General features: G+C 43.4%; 15 non-coding genes across 15 annotated transcripts; 3 read left to right on the top strand and 12 right to left on the bottom strand.

Annotated features, from left to right (window-relative positions):
* Positions 1-3,313: 3,313 nt before the first annotated feature.
* trnal-cag (transfer RNA leucine (anticodon CAG)) lies at positions 3,314-3,396 on the top strand. Its single transcript has one exon. It is a non-coding gene; the product is annotated as a tRNA-Leu (tRNA).
* A 1,730-nt stretch (positions 3,397-5,126) lies between these two features.
* Positions 5,127-5,241, top strand: trnal-caa (transfer RNA leucine (anticodon CAA)). Its single transcript has 2 exons — positions 5,127-5,164; positions 5,196-5,241. It is a non-coding gene; the product is annotated as a tRNA-Leu (tRNA).
* Positions 5,242-5,389: 148 nt separating this feature from the next.
* trnal-cag (transfer RNA leucine (anticodon CAG)) lies at positions 5,390-5,472 on the top strand. Its single transcript has one exon. It is a non-coding gene; the product is annotated as a tRNA-Leu (tRNA).
* Positions 5,473-6,655: 1,183 nt separating this feature from the next.
* On the bottom strand, positions 6,656-6,737 carry trnas-gcu (transfer RNA serine (anticodon GCU)). Its single transcript has one exon. It is a non-coding gene; the product is annotated as a tRNA-Ser (tRNA).
* Positions 6,738-7,493: 756 nt separating this feature from the next.
* Positions 7,494-7,575, bottom strand: trnas-gcu (transfer RNA serine (anticodon GCU)). Its single transcript has one exon. It is a non-coding gene; the product is annotated as a tRNA-Ser (tRNA).
* A 756-nt stretch (positions 7,576-8,331) lies between these two features.
* On the bottom strand, positions 8,332-8,413 carry trnas-gcu (transfer RNA serine (anticodon GCU)). Its single transcript has one exon. It is a non-coding gene; the product is annotated as a tRNA-Ser (tRNA).
* Positions 8,414-9,169: 756 nt separating this feature from the next.
* On the bottom strand, positions 9,170-9,251 carry trnas-gcu (transfer RNA serine (anticodon GCU)). Its single transcript has one exon. It is a non-coding gene; the product is annotated as a tRNA-Ser (tRNA).
* Positions 9,252-10,007: 756 nt separating this feature from the next.
* On the bottom strand, positions 10,008-10,089 carry trnas-gcu (transfer RNA serine (anticodon GCU)). Its single transcript has one exon. It is a non-coding gene; the product is annotated as a tRNA-Ser (tRNA).
* Positions 10,090-10,844: 755 nt separating this feature from the next.
* trnas-gcu (transfer RNA serine (anticodon GCU)) lies at positions 10,845-10,926 on the bottom strand. Its single transcript has one exon. It is a non-coding gene; the product is annotated as a tRNA-Ser (tRNA).
* A 988-nt stretch (positions 10,927-11,914) lies between these two features.
* On the bottom strand, positions 11,915-11,996 carry trnas-gcu (transfer RNA serine (anticodon GCU)). The gene has a single exon. It is a non-coding gene; the product is annotated as a tRNA-Ser (tRNA).
* A 756-nt stretch (positions 11,997-12,752) lies between these two features.
* trnas-gcu (transfer RNA serine (anticodon GCU)) lies at positions 12,753-12,834 on the bottom strand. Its single transcript has one exon. It is a non-coding gene; the product is annotated as a tRNA-Ser (tRNA).
* Positions 12,835-13,590: 756 nt separating this feature from the next.
* On the bottom strand, positions 13,591-13,672 carry trnas-gcu (transfer RNA serine (anticodon GCU)). Its single transcript has one exon. It is a non-coding gene; the product is annotated as a tRNA-Ser (tRNA).
* Positions 13,673-14,427: 755 nt separating this feature from the next.
* On the bottom strand, positions 14,428-14,509 carry trnas-gcu (transfer RNA serine (anticodon GCU)). The gene has a single exon. It is a non-coding gene; the product is annotated as a tRNA-Ser (tRNA).
* A 988-nt stretch (positions 14,510-15,497) lies between these two features.
* trnas-gcu (transfer RNA serine (anticodon GCU)) lies at positions 15,498-15,579 on the bottom strand. The gene has a single exon. It is a non-coding gene; the product is annotated as a tRNA-Ser (tRNA).
* Positions 15,580-16,335: 756 nt separating this feature from the next.
* trnas-gcu (transfer RNA serine (anticodon GCU)) lies at positions 16,336-16,417 on the bottom strand. The gene has a single exon. It is a non-coding gene; the product is annotated as a tRNA-Ser (tRNA).
* Positions 16,418-16,956: the final 539 nt, after the last annotated feature.

Below are 16,956 nucleotides of genomic sequence, written 5' to 3'. Positions count from 1 at the left end.
CACACACACACACACACACACACACACACACACACACACACACACACACACACACACACACACACACACAATCACACACACACACACACACACACACACACACACACACACACACACACACACACACACACACACACACACACACACACACACACACACACACACACACACACACACACACAGTTTTCAATTTCACACAGTTTTCAATTTAAATTACCTGGTAGGAGTGAAATCCACAGAAGCATTGCAGAGACTTGGGTTGGAATAAAGTTTTTTGTCTCGGTCGAGTCAATGGGCATTTGTCTATCTGTGAATATAAATTATATGTTGAGGTTTGAAGTGGTTAAGTCAATGTCTTTACAGTCATCACACACATTATTAGCTTTTTAAAATGTAACTGTATGAGCAGTGTAGTGGCTATTTGTCCTCCAGGTGAATTATAACAAAATAAATAAATAAATCAAAATATTCAACTCAAAGTATCAAACTATAATAATCAAACGGCCACTGAGACACCTAGGGAGTGGATTTACGCAGGATACAGAAAGTCCATTGTCCAGGCAAAAATCAAGTTTCCAATGGTTTATTTTCCTGGCAAACAAACGAGCAAAGATCTCTGACGCCTCTCTTGCCCTGGTAAAAAACCATCTGCCCTCCCAGGTGCCTGGCTCACCTGTGTCTGCCAACCCATATATATAATCTCACCTGGTGCGCTCCAGCTACCCAGTACTTTCAAAATAAAACATGGTTAAGTAACAAAATAAACTTAATCAATACTAAATATCATTAACAAATTAAAAGTGTATTCCCAAAACTAGACCACAAAAACTAACTAAATAATAAATGAATTAAATAACTACAAAGTGACAAATAGCTCCTACAAGCAGTAAATAATAGACATACCTTCTGATAAAGATCATGCCACTTCTTCTGCCTTGGTGCTGGCCGGTTTCCTGCATTTCCTGGCCATGTCCCAGTAGAAGCAAAACTTCTCAAACGGGACATCCATTCACTGTCAGCCATACCTTTATGGGACTTTGAAGCCATGTCTGTGAAAAATGATTGTTTTAACATGAAAAGCATGAGCAAAAGAATGCTCATCTCAAAAAGGTTACAGGGTACTAGGGGGGCGTGGCGCTGGTCATTCATGCAGAGTAATGTAAATAAACCGCAAAACAAAAGCAACATTGATCGCATAAAATATTGGAAACAAACCATAATAATAAATAATCAATAACAAAAAGAACCCATACTCTGTCTAGTATATAAGACTAACCCACAAATTCAAAGAAAACAAATCCCTGTTCCGTTTTATCGAGAAATCCGAATCCGAATATGAGCAAATTCGGGTTATTCAAAGGGTTTATTGGTGTCTACATACCGTGCAAATTCTTGATTGCCAATTTTATTTGCCAATATTTGGATTTTAAAAGGATTAGGCTATTGATCGCATGTAAACACATATAACAACGTAATGTAATGTAATGACAACTTGTAAAAACTTTATTTTAGCCAATTCCAAACGAAAATCCCACCATATAACCTACCTGTGCTCTTTATCCAGCGATCGATGAGATAATAAAATTTTCCGAAGAAAAATACGCTTTCGGGGTCTGGCTCGGTTAATTACGGGTGTATAACGCTCGACGCCGTCGCCATTTCCACTCTGTTCTTCAACCCTGATTGGTCAAATGTTCCCGGGGGAGAAGCATTTTGATTGGTCAGAATTATCAACATTTTTTCAACTTTCCAGCCATCTCATTGGTCATTGATCAACATTGTGTCAACATTCCAGCCGTTTCATTGGTCATTGGTCAACATTATATCAACATTCCAGCCTTCTCATTGGTCAATTATCAACATTCTAGCCGGCCGATCCGAAGGCTCCTGGCGTTCAGGTCGCAGTCTCCGTTGGAGGCGTGGGTTCAAATCCCACTCCTGACATTGTTAATGTGACCTACTGACATTTTATACAGGCATTCAGAAACAATTTATGAAAACAAGTTAATCCTACCCCAGACCACAGCAGCTCCACCACCAGACCCCAGCAGCTCCCACCATCAGACCCCAGCAGCTTCCACCATCAGACCACAGCAGCTTCACCACAAGACCCCAATGGCTTCAACACAAGCAGTTTCACCACCAGACCCCAATAGCTTCACCACAAGCAGCTTCACCACCAGACCCCAGCAGCTTCCAACACCAGGCCCCAGCAGCTTCCACCAACAGACCCAAGCAGCTTCCACCACCAGGCCCAAGCGACTTCCACTACAAGACCCCAGCAGCTTCCAACACCTGGCCACATAAGCTTCACCACCAGACCCAAGCAGCTAGCAACACCTGGCCACATAAGCTTCACCACCAGACCCAAGCGACTTCCACTACCAGACCCCAGCAGCTTCCAACACCTGGCCACATAAGCTTCACCACCAGACCCAAGCAGCTTCCACCACCAGGCCCAAGCGACTTCCACTACAAGACCCCAGCAGCTTCCAACACCTGGCCACATAAGCTTCACCACCAGACCCAAGCAGCTAGCAACACCTGGCCACATAAGCTTCACCACCAGACCCAAGCGACTTCCACTACCAGACCCCAGCAGCTCCCACCACCAGGCCCAAGCAGCTTCCACCATCAGACCCCAGCAGCTTCCACCATCAGACCACAGCAGCTTCACCACAAGACCCCAATGGCTTCACCACAAGCAGTTTCACCACCAGACCCCAATAGCTTCACCACAAGCAGCTTCACCACCAGACCCCAGCAGCTTCCAACACCAGGCCCCAGCAGCTTCCACCACCAGACCCCAGCAGCTTCCAACACCAGACCCCAGCAGCTTCCAACACCAGACCCCAGCAGCTTCCAACACCAGGCCCCAGCAGCTTCCACCAACAGACCCAAGCAGCTTCCACCACCAGGCCCAAGCGACTTCCACTACAAGACCCCAGCAGCTTCCAACACCTGGCCACATAAGCTTCACCACCAGACCCAAGCAGCTAGCAACACCTGGCCACATAAGCTTCACCACCAGACCCAAGCGACTTCCACTACCAGACCCCAGCAGCTTCCAACACCTGGCCACATAAGCTTCACCACCAGGCCCAAGCAACTTCCACTACCAGGCCCCAGCAACTTCCACCACCAGACCCCTGCAGCTTCCAACACCTATCCACAACACACATGCAGCCAAATGAAGTGTAAAATTATTCTTGGTGGATGTTGGAGCATCAATTTATAAATGGTATAGTTTAACTTCATTTTGTATACATGCAAATAAATGTCATTTCCACATTGTTGAAATACCTGAAAAACTGTCAGGATGGCCGAGCGGTCGAAGGAGCTGCGTTCAGGTCGCAGTCTCCGTTGGAGGCGTGGGTTCAAATACCACTCCTGACATTGTTAATGTGACCTACTGACATTTTATACAGGCATTCAGAAACAATTTATGAAAACAAGTTAATCCTACCCCAGACCACAGCAGCTCCACCACCAGACCCCAGCAGCTCCCACCACCAGGCCCAAGCAGCTCCCACCATCAGACCCCAGCAGCTTCCACCATCAGACCACAGCAGCTTCACCACAAGACCCCAATGGCTTCACCACAAGCAGTTTCACCACCAGACCCCAATAGCTTCACCACAAGCAGCTTCACCACCAGACCCCAATAGCTTCACCACAAGCAGCTTCACCACCAGACCCCAGCAGCTTCCACCACCAGGCCCAAGCGACTTCCACTACAAGACCCCAGCAGCTTCCAACACCTGGCCAAATAAGCTTCACCACCAGACCCAAGCAGCTAGCAACACCTGGCCACATAAGCTTCACCACCAGACCCAAGCGACTTCCACTACCAGACCCAAGCAGCTAGCAACACCTGGCCACATAAGCTTCACCACCAGACCCCAGCAGCTTCACCACCAGACCCCAGCAGCTCCCACCACCAGGCCCCAGCAGCTTCCACCATCAGACCACAGCAGCTTCCACCATCAGACCACAGCAGCTTCACCACAAGACTGCTCCATCCAGAGCTACACTTCCTCTTGTCAGCTCCGCTCAGCCAGTGAAAGACGTCTGGTGCTTCCACCAAAACGTGGTGTGAAATCAGTAGCCAGACTCTTCTCCTCCATTGTTCCCTGATGGTGGAATGACCAGGGTCTTTACCTACTTTTAAGAGCAAGCTAAAGATTCAGCTCCTTAAAGGAGCATGAGGCTCCTTTTAAGAAATGAGACTCATTAGCGCCACCCTTCGCCACGACGGCCGTCGGGGGTACTGCAGCCAACAGCGAAGCCGGCACGGGAGAACGGGGAGAACGTGCATGCAGCGTCATGTGACGTCACATCCGCAGGACAGCGTGGGAAATTCGGACTCCGAATTGCAGCACATTTTGCAGCACACAGCCTGTTCAAGGCAACGGAGAGATACGTTAGAGGGCTCATTCTTTTTGGTTTGGAATGCTTCATCTGACATTATTACTAGAAAACTTAAAACGTATACGAATTTTTTTTCATAATCCTGCCTCAATCCTGCCTCAAGCTCCTTTAAGGAGAATATCTGCATCTAGTAAACTCCTCTGCTCATCAGAATTAGTCAATCTGTCAAGCTCTTTGCAGGACTCAGCACTGAGTAAGCTGCATGCAGCTTACTCAGTGCAAGTGAGCACTGTGCAAGCTTGTACTGAGCGTAGACTAATTATCTACGCTCAGTACAAGCCGCTGCTTGTGGCTTCACCACAAGCAGCTTCACCACCAGACCCCAATAGCTTCACCACAAGCAGCTTCACCACCAGACCCTGCAGCTTCCAACACCTATCCACATCGATCTATCTATGTATCTATCTATGTATCTATCTATGTATCTATCTATCTATCTATCTATCTATCTATCTATCTATCTATCTATCTATCTATCTATCTATCTATCTATCTATCTATCTATCTATCTATCCATCCATCCATCCATCCATCCATCCTTCCATCCATCCATCTAAACTTGTTAACTTTAAACCAAAATTTCCTCTATTTCATAATAGGAAAACTATCCTGGTGAAACAACATTTAAAATTGTCTTCAGAAACCAAGATTGTCATCTTATTTCCTTGATAACTTTGTGAACTACCAGAAGCACCGTCAGGATGGCCGAGTGGTCTAAGGCGCCAGACTCAAGGACTGACTATTTCCTTTATCTTCAATGAGGTTTCTGGTCTCCCTGTGGAGGCGTGGGTTCAAATCCCATTTCTGACAACATTTTCAACACACATGCAGCCAAATGAAGTGTAAAATTATTCTTGGTGGATGTTGGAGCATCAATTTATAATTGGTATAATTTAACTTCATTTTGTATTCATGCAAATAAATGTCGTTTCCACATTGTTAAAATACCTGAAAAACTGTCAGGATGGCCGAGCGGTCGAAGGCGCTGCGTTCAGGTCGCAGTCTCCGTTGGAGGCGTGGGTTCAAATCCCACTCCTGACATTGTTAATGGGACCTGTTGACATTTTATACAGACATTCAGAAACAATTTATGAAAACAAGTTAATCCTACCCCAGACCACAGCAGCTTCACCACCAGGCCCCAGCAGCTCCCACCACCAGGCCCCAGCAGCTTCTACCATCAGACCACAGCAGCTTCCACCATCAGACCACAGCAGCTTCACCACAAGACCCCAATGGCTGCACCACAAGCAGCTTCACCACCAGACCCCATCAGCTTCCAACACCAGACCCAAGCAGCTTCCACCCCCAGACCCAAGCAGCTTCCAACACCTGGCCACATATGCTTCACCACCAGACCCAAGCAGCTTCCACCACCAGGCCCCACCAGCATCACCACCAGCAGCTTCACAACCAGACCCCAGCAGCTTCCAACACCTGGCCACATAAGCTTCACCACCAGACCAAAGCAGCTTCCACCACCAGGCCCAAGCGACTTCCAATACCAGGCCCCTGCAGCTTCATTGTCATCTTATTTCCTTGATAACTTTGTGAATTACCAGAAGCACCGTCAGGATGGCCGAGTGGTCTAAGGCGCCAGACTTAAGGACTGACTATTTCCTTCATCTTCAATGAGGTTTCTGGTCTCCCTGTGGAGGCGTGGGTTCAACAACATTTTCAACACACAGGCAGCCAAATGAAGTGTAAAATTATTCTTGGTGGATGTTGGAGCATCAATTTATAATATAACACACCACCAACTAGACATCAATGTGTGCTGTCTACACCTGTTTATATGTTGGTCTCTGTAGTCCAACAACTAACATCCATATTTACATAGAACTGTTAGTTCTCCTGTTAATGGTTCATTAATACTAATATATCTGCACTTGTTTTACCTTTGACCACATATCGGTGTCTCACATTTCCTTCTTCTGTCTCACTCTAGCCACCTGTTTTTCAGCAGGTAGGTTTTCTCTCTGAAAGGGGGGATGTTCCTTGCCAGTGTTTATTTGACAGTTGTTTGGTGGCCATGCGATTGGTCTCTGGAAAGCACCTAGCTCGTATTGTATTGATGCTTTACTATATAAACAAAATGTAGCTTACAGGTAATGCTACTGAGCATCTTAGGTTATTTAAAGCAAAGACAGCATCCGGCCATGTTTGGATACCACCACCGCATATTAACTCCAAGGAACACCTCAAAGCACAGGAGAAGCAAGCACGACGAGGATGGGATTTGAACCCATGCGTGCAGAGCACAATGGATTAGCAATCCATCGCCTTAACCACTCGGCCACCTCGTCAGGTGCTCGTTAACATAGTCCCTAATCAATTACTGCTAATTCAATTAGTGCCTACTCAACTCGTCATCATTCAGCTACTCCTTATCAAATAGCCCTCATTCATCTCACCCTTATTTAACTTGTCCTTGCTCATCTAAAACTCATTCAACAAGTCCATACTCAACTAGCCCTCATTCAACTCTTCTTTATTCAATTAGTCTTTACTCAACTAGTCCCAATTCAACGATTACTTATTTAACTAGCCATTATTCAACTAGTCCTCATTAAACTAGTCATCGATGATGCAGTTCAACTAGACATCAATGTGTGCTGTCTACACCTGTTTATATATTGGTCTCTGTAGTCCAACAACTAACATCCATATTTACATAGAACTGTTAGTTCTCCTGTTAATGGTTCATTAATACTAATATATCTGCACTTGTTTTACCTTTGACCACATATCGGTGTCTCACATTTCCTTCTTCTGTCTCACTCTAGCCACCTGTTTTTCAGCAGGTAGGTTTTCTCTCTGAAAGGGGGGATGTTCCTTGCCAGTGTTTATTTGACAGTTGTTTGGTGGCCATGCGATTGGTCTCTGGAAAGCACCTAGCTCGTATTGTATTGATGCTTTACTATATAAACAAAATGTAGCTTACAGGTAATGCTACTGAGCATCTTAGGTTATTTAAAGCAAAGACAGCATCCGGCCATGTTTGGATACCACCACCGCATAGTAACCCCAAGGAACACCTCAAAGCACAGGAGAAGCAAGGACGACGAGGATGGGATTTGAACCCATGCGTGCAGAGCACAATGGATTAGCAATCCATCGCCTTAACCACTCAGCCACCTCGTCAGGTGCTCGTTAACATAGTCCCTAATCAATTACTGCTAATTCAATTAGTGCCTACTCAACTCGTCATCATTCAGCTACTCCTTATCAAATAGCCCTCATTCATCTCACCCTTATTTAACTCGTCCTTGCTCATCTAAAACTCATTCAACAAGTCCATACTCAACTAGCCCTCATTCAACTCTTCTTTATTCAATTAGTCCTTACTCAACTAGTCCCAATTCAACGATTACTTATTTAACTAGCCATTATTAAACTAGTCCTCATTAAACTAGTCATCGATGATGCAGTTCAACTAGACATCAATGTGTGCTGTCTACACCTGTTTATATATTGGTCTCTGTAGTCCAACAACTAACATCCATATTTACATAGAACTGTTAGTTCTCCTGTTAATGGTTCATTAATACTAATATATCTGCACTTGTTTTACCTTTGACCACATATCGGTGTCTCACATTTCCTTCTTCTGTCTCACTCTAGCCACCTGTTTTTCAGCAGGTAGGTTTTCTCTCTGAAAGGGGGGATGTTCCTTGCCAGTGTTTATTTGACAGTTGTTTGGTGGCCATGCGATTGGTCTCTGGAAAGCACCTAGCTCGTATTGTATTGGTGCTTTACTATATAAACAAAATGTAGCTTACAGGTAATGCTACTGAGCATCTTAGGTTATTTAAAGCAAAGACAGCATCCGGCCATGTTTGGATACCACCACCGCATAGTAACTCCAAGGAACACCTCAAAGCACAGGAGAAGCAAGCACGACGAGGATGGGATTTGAACCCATGCGTGCAGAGCACAATGGATTAGCAATCCATCGCCTTAACCACTCGGCCACCTCGTCAGCTGCTCGTTAACATAGTCCCTAATCAATTACTGCTAATTCAATTAGTGCCTACTCAACTCGTCATTATTCAGCTACTCCTTATCAAATAGCCCTCATTCATCTCACCCTTATTTAACTTGTCCTTGCTCATCTAAAACTCATTCAACAAGTCCATACTCAACTAGCCCTCATTCAACTCTTCTTTATTCAATTAGTCCTTACTAAACTAGTCCCAATTCAATGATTACTTATTTAACTAGCCATTATTCAACTAGTCCTCATTAAACTAGTCATCGATGATGCAGTTCAACTAGACATCAATGTGTGCTGTCTACACCTGTTTATATATTGGTCTCTGTAGTCCAACAACTAACATCCATATTTACATAGAACTGTTAGTTCTCCTGTTAATGGTTCATTAATACTAATATATCTGCACTAGTTTTACCTTTGATCACATATCGGTGTCTCACATTTCCTTCTTCTGTCTCACTCTAGCCACCTGTTTTTCAGCAGGTAGGTTTTCTCTCTGAAAGGGGGGATGTTCCTTGCCAGTGTTTATTTGACAGTTGTTTGGTGGCCATGCGATTGGTTTCTGGAAAGCACCTAGCTCGTATTGTATTGATGCTTTACTATATAAACAAAATGTAGCTTACAGGTAATGCTACTGAGCATCTTAGGTTATGTGAAGCAAAGACAGCATCCGGCCATGTTTGGATACCACCACCGCATAGTAACTCCAAGGAACACCTCAAAGCACAGGAGAAGCAAGCACGACGAGGATGGGATTTGAACCCATGCGTGCAGAGCACAATGGATTAGCAATCCATCGCCTTAACCACTCGGCCACCTCGTCAGGTGCTCGTTAACATAGTCCCTAATCAATTACTGCTAATTCAATTAGTGCCTACTCAACTAGTCACCATTCAGCTACTCCTTATCAAATAGCCCTCATTCATCTCACCCTTATTTAACTCGTCCTTGCTCATCTAAAACTAATTCAACAAGTCCATACTCAACTAGCCCTCATTCAACTCTTCTTGATTCAATTAGTCCTTACTCAACTAGTCCCAATTCAACGATTACTTATTTAACTAGCCATTATTCAACTAGTCCTCATTAAACTAGTCATCGATGATGCAGTTCAACTAGACATCAATGTGTGCTGTCTACACCTGTTTATATATTGGTCTCTGTAGTCCAACAACTAACATCCATATTTACATAGAACTGTTAGTTCTCCTGTTAATGGTTCATTAATACTAATATATCTGCACTAGTTTTACCTTTGACCACATATCGGTGTCTCACATTTCCTTCTTCTGTCTCACTCTAGCCACCTGTTTTTCAGCAGGTAGGTTTTCTCTCTGAAAGGGGGGATGTTCCTTGCCAGTGTTTATTTGACAGTTGTTTGGTGGCCATGCGATTGGTCTCTGGAAAGCACCTAGCTCGTATTGTATTGATGCTTTACTATATAAACAAAATGTAGCTTACAGGTAATGCTACTGAGCATCTTAGGTTATTTAAAGCAAAGACCGCATCCGGCCATGTTTGGATACCACCACCGCATAGTAACTCCAAGGAACACCTCAAAGCACAGGAGAAGCAAGCACGACGAGGATGGGATTTGAACCCATGCGTGCAGAGCACAATGGATTAGCAATCCATCGCCTTAACCACTCCGCCACCTCGTCAGGTGCTCGTTAACATAGTCCCTAATCAATTACTGCTAATTCAATTAGTGCCTACTCAACTAGTCACCATTCAGCTACTCCTTATCAAATAGCCCTCATTCATCTCACCCTTATTTAACTCGTCCTTGCTCATCTAAAACTAATTCAACAAGTCCATACTCAACTAGCCCTCATTCAACTCTTCTTTATTCAATTAGTCCTTACTCAACTAGTCCCAATTCAACGATTACTTATTTAACTAGCCATTATTCAACTAGTCCTCATTAAACTAGTCATCGATGATGCAGTTCAACTAGACACCAATGTGTGCTGTCTACACCTGTTTATATATTGGTCTCTGTAGTCCAACAACTAACATCCATATTTACATAGAACTGTTAGTTCTCCTGTTAATGGTTCATTAATACTAATATATCTGCACTTGTTTTACCTTTGACCACATATCGGTGTCTCACATTTCCTTCTTCTGTCTCACTCTAGCCACCTGTTTTTCAGCAGGTATGTTTTCTCTCTGAAAGGGGGATGTTCCTTGCCAGTGTTTATTTGACAGTTGTTTGGTGGCCATGCGATTGGTCTCTGGAAAGCACCTAGCTCGTATTGTATTGATGCTTTACTATATAAACAAAATGTAGCTTACAGGTAATGCTACTGAGCATCTTAGGTTATTTAAAGCAAAGACCGCATCCGGCCATGTTTGGATACCACCACCGCATAGTAACTCCAAGGAACACCTCAAAGCACAGGAGAAGCAAGCACGACGAGGATGGGATTTTAACCCATGCTTGCAGAGCACAATGGATTAGCAATCCATCGCCTTAACCACTCGGCCACCTCGTCAGGTGCTCGTTAACATAGTCCCTAATCAATTACTGCTAATTCAATTAGTGCCTACTCAACTAGTCATCATTCAGCTACTCCTTATCAAATAGCCCTCATTCATCTCACCCTTATTTAACTCGTCCTTGCTCATCTAAAACTAATTCAACAAGTCCATACTCAACTAGCCCTCATTCAACTCTTCTTTATTCAATTAGTCCTTACTCAACTAGTCCCAATTCAACGATTACTTATTTAACTAGCCATTATTCAACTAGTCCTCATTAAACTAGTCATCGATGATGCAGTTCAACTAGACACCAATGTGTGCTGTCTACACCTGTTTATATATTGGTCTCTGTAGTCCAACAACTAACATCCATATTTACATAGAACTGTTAGTTCTCCTGTTAATGGTTCATTAATACTAATATATCTGCACTTGTTTTACCTTTGACCACATATCGGTGTCTCACATTTCCTTCTTCTGTCTCACTCTAGCCACCTGTTTTTCAGCAGGTGGGTTTTCTCTCTGAAAGGGGGGTTGTTCCTTGCCAGTGTTTATGTGACAGTTGTTTGGTGGCCATGCGATTGGTCTCTGGAAAGCACCTAGCTCGTATTGTATTGATGCTTTACTATATAAACAAAATGTAGCTTACAGGTAATGCTACTGAGCATCTTAGGTTATGTCAGTGCTTCTCAATCCTGGTCCTCGTGGGCCCCTGTCCTGCATGTTTTAGATGTTTCCCTGCACCAACACATCTGATTCTAATTAAAGGTCCTCATTAGCTTGTCACCAAGGTCTGCACAGCTCTGTTGATGACACAGGTACTTTTATCACGGTGTGCTGAAGCAGGGTAGCATCTAAAACATGCAGGACAGGGGCCCACGAGGACCAGGATTGAGAAACACTGGGTTATGTGAAGCAAAAACAGCATCTGGCCATGTTTGGATACCACCACCGCATAGTAACTCCAAGGAACACCCCAAAGCACAGGAGAAGCAAGCACGACGAGGATGGGATTTGAACCCATGCGTGCAGAGCACAATGGATTAGCAATCCATCGCCTTAACCCCTCGGCCACCTCGTCAGCTGCTCGTTAACATAGTCCCTAATCAATTACTGCTAATTCAATTAGTGCCTACTCAACTCGTCATCATTCAGCTACTCCTTATCAAATAGCCCTCATTTAACTCACCCTTATTTAACTCGTCCTTGCTCATCTAAAACTCATTCAACAAGTCCATACTCAACTAGCCCTCATTCAACTCTTGTTTATTCAATTAGTCCTTACTCAACTAGTCCCAATTCCACGATTACTTATTTAACTAGCCATTATTCAACTAGTCCTCATTAAACTAGTCATCGATGATGCAGTTCAACTAGACATCAATGTGTGCTGTCTACACCTGTTTATATATTGGTCTCTGTAGTCCAACAACTAACATCCATATGTACATAGAACTGTTAGTTCTCCTGTTAATGGTTCATTAATACTAATATATCTGCACTTGTTTTATCTTTGACCGCATGTCGGTGTCTCACATTTCCTTCTTCTGTCTCACTCTAGCCACCTGTTTTTCAGCAAGTAGGTTTTCTCTCTGAAAGGGGGGATGTTCCTTGCCAGTGTTTATTTGACAGTTGTGTGGTGGCCATGCGATTGGTCTCTGGAAAGCACCTAGCTCGTATTGTATTGATGCTTTACTATATAAACAAAATGTAGCTTACAGGTAATGCTACTGAGCATCTTAGGTTATGTGAAGCAAAGACAGCATCTGGCCATGTTTGGATACCACCACCGCATAGTAACTCCAAGGAACACCTCAAAGCACAGGAGAAGCAAGCACGACGAGGATGGGATTTGAACCCATGCGTGCAGAGCACAATGGATTAGCAATCCATCGCCTTAACCACTCGGCCACCTCGTCAGGTGCTCGTTAACATAGTCCCTAATGAATTACTGCTAATTCAATTAGTGCCTACTCAACTCGTCATCATTCAGCTACTCCTTATCAAATAGCCCTCATTCGTCTCCCCCTTATTTAACTCGTCCTTGCTCATCTAAAACTCATTCAACAAGTCCATACTCAACTAGCCCTCATTCAACTCTTCTTTATTCAATTAGTCCTTACTCAACTAGTCCCAATTCAACGATTACTTATTTAACTAGCCATTATTCAACTAGTCCTCATTAAACTAGTCATCGATGATGCAGTTCAACTAGACATCAATGTGTGCTGTCTACACCTGTTTATATATTGGTCTCTGTAGTCCAACAACTAACATCCATATTTACATAGAACTGTTAGTTCTCCTGTTAATGGTTCATTAATACTAATATATCTGCACTAGTTTTACCTTTGACCACATATCGGTGTCTCACATTTCCTTCTTCTGTCTCACTCTAGCCACCTGTTTTTCAGCAGGTAGGTTTTCTCTCTGAAAGGGGGGATGTTCCTTGCCAGTGTTTATTTGACAGTTGTTTGGTGGCCATGCGATTGGTTTCTGGAAAGCACCTAGCTCGTATTGTATTGATGCTTTACTATATAAACAAAATGTAGCTTACAGGAAATGCTACTGAGCATCTTAGGTTATGTGAAGCAAAGACAGCATCCGGCCATGTTTGGATACCACCACCGCATAGTAACTCCAAGGAACACCTCAAAGCACAGGAGAAGCAAGCACGACGAGGATGGGATTTGAACCCATGCGTGCAGAGCACAATGGATTAGCAATCCATCGCCTTAACCACTCGGCCACCTCGTCAGGTGCTCGTTAACATAGTCCCTAATCAATTACTGCTAATTCAATTAGTGCCTACTCAACTAGTCACCATTCAGCTACTCCTTATCAAATAGCCCTCATTCATCTCACCCTTATTTAACTCGTCCTTGCTCATCTAAAACTAATTCAACAAGTCCATACTCAACTAGCCCTCATTCAACTCTTCTTTATTCAATTAGTCCTTACTCAACTAGTCCCAATTCAACGATTACTTATTTAACTAGCCATTATTCAACTAGTCCTCATTAAACTAGTCATCGATGATGCAGTTCAACTAGACACCAATGTGTGCTGTCTACACCTGTTTATATATTGGTCTCTGTAGTCCAACAACTAACATCCATATTTACATAGAACTGTTAGTTCTCCTGTTAATGGTTCATTAATACTAATATATCTGCACTTGTTTTACCTTTGACCACATATCGGTGTCTCACATTTCCTTCTTCTGTCTCACTCTAGCCACCTGTTGTTCAGCAGGTATGTTTTCTCTCTGAAAGGGGGATGTTCCTTGCCAGTGTTTATTTGACAGTTGTTTGGTGGCCATGCGATTGGTCTCTGGAAAGCACCTAGCTCGTATTGTATTGATGCTTTACTATATAAACAAAATGTAGCTTACAGGTAATGCTACTGAGCATCTTAGGTTATTTAAAGCAAAGACCGCATCCGGCCATGTTTGGATACCACCACCGCATAGTAACTCCAAGGAACACCTCAAAGCACAGGAGAAGCAAGCACGACGAGGATGGGATTTTAACCCATGCGTGCAGAGCACAATGGATTAGCAATCCATCGCCTTGACCACTCGGCCACCTCGTCAGGTGCTCGTTAACATAGTCCCTAATCAATTACTGCTAATTCAATTAGTGCCTACTCAACTAGTCATCATTCAGCTACTCCTTATCAAATAGCCCTCATTCATCTCACCCTTATTTAACTCGTCCTTGCTCATCTAAAACTAATTCAACAAGTCCATACTCAACTAGCCCTCATTCAACTCTTCTTTATTCAATTAGTCCTTACTCAACTAGTCCCAATTCAACGATTACTTATTTAACTAGCCATTATTCAACTAGTCCTCATTAAACTAGTCATCGATGATGCAGTTCAACTAGACACCAATGTGTGCTGTCTACACCTGTTTATAAATTGGTCTCTGTAGTCCAACAACTAACATCCATATTTACATAGAACTGTTAGTTCTCCTGTTAATGGTTCATTAATACTAATATATCTGCACTTGTTTTACCTTTGACCACATATCGGTGTCTCACATTTCCTTCTTCTGTCTCACTCTAGCCACCTGTTTTTCAGCAGGTGGGTTTTCTCTCTGAAAGGGGGGTTGTTCCTTGCCAGTGTTTATTTGACAGTTGTTTGGTGGCCATGCGATTGGTCTCTGGAAAGCACCTAGCTCGTATTGTATTGATGCTTTACTATATAAACAAAATGTAGCTTACAGGTAATGCTACTGAGCATCTTAGGTTATGTCAGTGCTTCTCAATCCTGGTCCTCGTGGGCCCCTGTCCTGCATGTTTTAGATGTTTCCCTGCACCAACACATCTGATTCTAATTAAAGGTCCTCATTAGCTTGTCACCAAGGTCTGCACAGCTCTGTTGATGACACAGGTACTTTTATCACGGTGTGCTGAAGCAGGGTAGCATCTAAAACATGCAGGACAGGGGCCCACGAGGACCAGGATTGAGAAACACTGGGTTATGTGAAGCAAAAACAGCATCCGGCCATGTTTGGATACCAGCACCGCATAGTAACTCCAAGGAACACCTCAAAGCACAGGAGAAGCAAGCACGACGAGGATGGGATTTGAACCCATGCGTGCAGAGCACAATGGATTAGCAAACCATCGCCTTAACCCCTCGGCCACCTCGTCAGCTGCTCGTTAACATAGTCCCTAATCAATTACTGCTAATTCAATTAGTGCCTACTCAACTCGTCATCATTCAGCTACTCCTTATCAAATAGCCCTCATTTAACTCACCCTTATTTAACTCGTCCTTGCTCATCTAAAACTCATTCAACAAGTCCATACTCAACTAGCCCTCATTCAACTCTTGTTTATTCAATTAGTCCTTACTCAACTAGTCCCAATTCCACGATTACTTATTTAACTAGCCATTATTCAACTAGTCCTCATTAAACTAGTCATCGATGATGCAGTTCAACTAGACATCAATGTGTGCTGTCTACACCTGTTTATATATTGGTCTCTGTAGTCCAACAACTAACATCCATATGTACATAGAACTGTTAGTTCTCCTGTTAATGGTTCATTAATACTAATATATCTGCACTTGTTTTATCTTTGACCGCATGTCGGTGTCTCACATTTCCTTCTTCTGTCTCACTCTAGCCACCTGTTTTTCAGCAAGTAGGTTTTCTCTCTGAAAGGGGGGATGTTCCTTGCCAGTGTTTATTTGACAGTTGTGTGGTGGCCATGCGATTGGTCTCTGGAAAGCACCTAGCTCGTATTGTATTGATGCTTTACTATATAAACAAAATGTAGCTTACAGGTAATGCTACTGAGCATCTTAGGTTATGTGAAGCAAAGACAGCATCCGGCCATGTTTGGATACCACCACCGCATAGTAACTCCAAGGAACACCTCAAAGCACAGGAGAAGCAAGCACGACGAGGATGGGATTTGAACCCATGCGTGCAGAGCACAATGGATTAGCAATCCATCGCCTTAACCACTCGGCCACCTCGTCAGGTGCTCGTTAACATAGTCCCTAATGAATTACTGCTAATTCAATTAGTGCCTACTCAACTCGTCATCATTCAGCTACTCCTTATCAAATAGCCCTCATTCGTCTCCCCCTTATTTAACTCGTCCTTGCTCATCTAAAACTCATTCAACAAGTCCATACTCAACTAGCCCTCATTCAACTCTTGTTTATTCAATTAGTCCTTACTCAACTAGTCCCAATTCCACGATTACTTATTTAACTAGCCATTATTCAACTAGTCCTCATTAAACTAGTCATCGATGATGCAGTTCAACTAGACATCAATGTGTGCTGTCTACACCTGTTTATATATTGGTCTCTGTAGTCCAACAACTAACATCCATATTTACATAGAACTGTTAGTTCTCCTGTTAATGGTTCATTAATACTAATATATCTGCACTAGTTTTACCTTTGACCACATATCGGTGTCTCACATTTCCTTCTTCTGTCTCACTCTAGCCACCTGTTTTTCAGCAGGTAGGTTTTCTCTCTGAAAGGGGGGATGTTCCTTGCCAGTG

Source organism: Cololabis saira, chromosome 23 (genome assembly GCF_033807715.1).
Source record: "Cololabis saira isolate AMF1-May2022 chromosome 23, fColSai1.1, whole genome shotgun sequence".
Lineage (NCBI taxonomy): Eukaryota > Metazoa > Chordata > Actinopteri > Beloniformes > Belonidae > Cololabis > Cololabis saira.
This window is presented reverse-complemented; position numbering and strand designations above follow the sequence as displayed.